This window comes from Carassius auratus, unplaced genomic scaffold, assembly GCF_003368295.1.
Source record: "Carassius auratus strain Wakin unplaced genomic scaffold, ASM336829v1 scaf_tig00039420, whole genome shotgun sequence".
Classification (NCBI taxonomy): Eukaryota; Metazoa; Chordata; class Actinopteri; order Cypriniformes; family Cyprinidae; genus Carassius; species Carassius auratus.
The window spans coordinates 52,501-55,753 of NW_020526514.1; positions in this window are offsets into that span (position 1 = coordinate 52,501).

A 3,253-nucleotide genomic window follows, 5' to 3' on the forward strand; every position below is an offset into this window, starting at 1 on the left:
ATGTGATTTATGAATCCAAAGCTTCCTGAATACAGATATATTGTGTGTTTTATCACAGAAAACATTATTCAACCAAACATTTTAAGTGTTAAGAACATAACATGAACTCCACCACAACAAAAATATGTGGAAATATACTGCAAAATAATGTAGTAAATGAAATATTACATGTCCATTTGGGAAACTAGTGTTTATATTATATATTGATAGGCCTACCAAAAAATAAATAATTAAAATAAAATATAAAGCACTTTAAAATTTTACATGTAGTAAGTTTTGAAACACTCAATAAATTTCTCAAGGTTTTTTTAATGCTTGGGTTCACATAAAGCCCTATAATATAAATGTTTATGGTGAAAAGTGTTATGTATAGTATATGTATGTATAAAATCTAAAATTTTAATATTATGATATATATACACACACAATTATATTAAAATATATTATAATATTACAATTTTAGATTTTTGGACAACTTAGTCTATAACTGTATATAATAAGTGCTTTATGTGATTTACAAATACATCAAAATATTTTATCTCTCCTAATTGAATAAATATATTACACATACATGTTTCCATGAATATTAATATAATGTATATATATGTAAACACAAAAAGTACCATATTTTATTACATTTACATCTTTATATTATAAAAGATATTCAATATAAAATTACATCCATTATGATTAGTAAATATATTGACATTTTTCAAGGCATGACAATCTGCAATTTGCTATGTATTATTCAATAAAATAACACAATATATTATTCAGTATATGTTCGATGTAAAAAAAAACATAATATAATATTTTTTTTGTTTGTTTTTGAATGGACTTGCTTTAGTAATAATGACATTCAGTTATTTTAAAATGTGATTCAGCATCAGCAATGATTTTCTCTGCAGTCATTTGTAGATGTGCATGCAATGCGTTTGACATGTTTAAAAAAATCCTTGTAGCAGAAAGTGAGGGGCTCTGTAAAGCCGAATCTCTGTGAGAGCTAAAAGCCAGTGAAGTTCATCCATCATCCGCGCTCCTCCTTACATTACCATTGATCTACACTCAGGATAAGAGTAACATGCTGTTATTGTTGTATCCCAGCAAGCAATTTGTTTGGGGTGATGGAGTACAGGCTCCGTCTGTCCTGCTGCGGTCACACACTCGCAGTCCGTCTTCCTGTCAATAACATGACACATGTGCAGATCACGGGTCAATCACGACTCTTCTTTAGCTGGAACCGTACCGCACTCGAACCCGAAAGATGAGATCTGGACTCCACCTGCTTTAAATTAGCAGAAAGTTTTCGGATTTAGTCATTTCCTTTAGATAGATAGATAGATAGATAGATAGATAGATAGATAGATAGATAGATAGATAGATAGATAGATAGAGATGTTTTTGTCTCAAACACAGAATTTCAATAATCCATCTAAACTACTACGATATATTGTATAAATATCAATTACTGCAATTGTTTAACTATTATAATATCAACAAAGAGTGTGTGTTTTTATAAGTCATAAATCTATCATTTTTTTATGTGTAGAAGTTTTAAATTATTTTTATGACACTTAAGCTGTTATTTATTTATTTATCAAATTAACCAAAAAAAGGTGTAAAAATAATATTTAATTATACTTCTCATCAATTTTCACTTATTCAACAAATTTTTTAGTATAATCGAAGTGATTTTAAGTATAATCACTCTTTTTATCTTGTATAGTTTAATCTTGTATAATTAAAAAAAATAGTTATATTATTTGGATTTGGTAAAATAATGGAAAACATGATTTATTAATCGTATTATTATTATTATTATTATTATTATTATTATTTTTACAATGTACTTAAAAACTGAACCTATATTATCTACATGCTGAAGAAAATAGCTGTAGATATTGCTAATAAATTTCATTAATAATAATGAAAAAACGTTTTAATTTTATGCGCCATGTCATATTTAATGGTTTAATTTGAGGGATTTTTTTTCCTTTCCGGTTTCCCTCGAGTGTGTGACTGAAAACACAGAGTGATTCCTGTCAGACCAGAAGAAACATCTGGCATGTGTGCGGGCCGCCAGCTCTCCACTGAGAGTATTTAATCAGTTAATTATTAATTTGGTGTAAATCAATCAGTTTGTGTTTGTGTTTAATAATTTATTTTTGTTTCATTTCGTCTGTTAAGCACAGCTGCAGTGATGCTAATGATTTTATCGTTTCTGTGAGGCTTGTTTTGACATTTATTGTCACAGATACTTTGACAGAATCAGCTGGATTTTACACATATTAGGAGTGAAGCTTAAATACCTTCATGGAAGAAAAAAATCCTGCAATCATATTTAATAGACACATTTCTAAGCCCTCGTAAGGATCAACAAGATCAACATTTTTGGAAAAAAATTAAAATATTGAGAAAAGCACCTCTAAATTTGTCCGAAGGCAGTTATTAGCAATGCATATTACAAATAAAAAATTATGTTTGGATATATGTACGGTGGGAAGTTTACAAAATATCTTCATTGAACATGATCTTTAGTTAATATCCTAATGATTTTTTGGCAAAAAAGAACCTCACAAAAAAACCCACACACAATGTTTTTTTGACTTAAGACTGGTTTTGTGCTCCAGGGTCACAAATGCAAACTTTTTTCTTTAGATTTAGATTTAATATAATTACTGTAAATAAATTATTTTAGGGAGTCCCGAGTAACTTCCTTCACCATCCTCTCTCTCTCTCTCTCTCTCTCTCTCTCTCTCTCTCTGTCATGTCCAGGTCGTGTGGTCATTTGTCTTCTGTCAGTTCAAATCTCTCCGTTTGATTTTCCATCTGCATACAGCATTACTGAAATAAGAAAGACCCCCCCCCCATCTGGATGGATAGATAGACCGACAGATAGATATATAGATGGATAGATGGATGATGGATGGATGTATATATGGATGAGTGGATGAATGGATGTATAAGTGAATGAATGAATGAATGTAGGGATGATGGATAAATAGATTATGAATAGATGGATATATATATATGGATGCTGGGAGGTTGAATGGATGGATGATGGATGAATAGATGGATAAATGGATATATAGTACAGACCAAAAGTTTGGAAACATTACTATTTTTAATGTTTTTGAAAGAAGTTTCTTCTGCTCATAAAGCCTACATTTATTTGATAAAAAATACAGAAAAAACAGTAATATTGTGAAATATTATTACAACTTAAAATAATAGTTTTCTATTTGAATATACT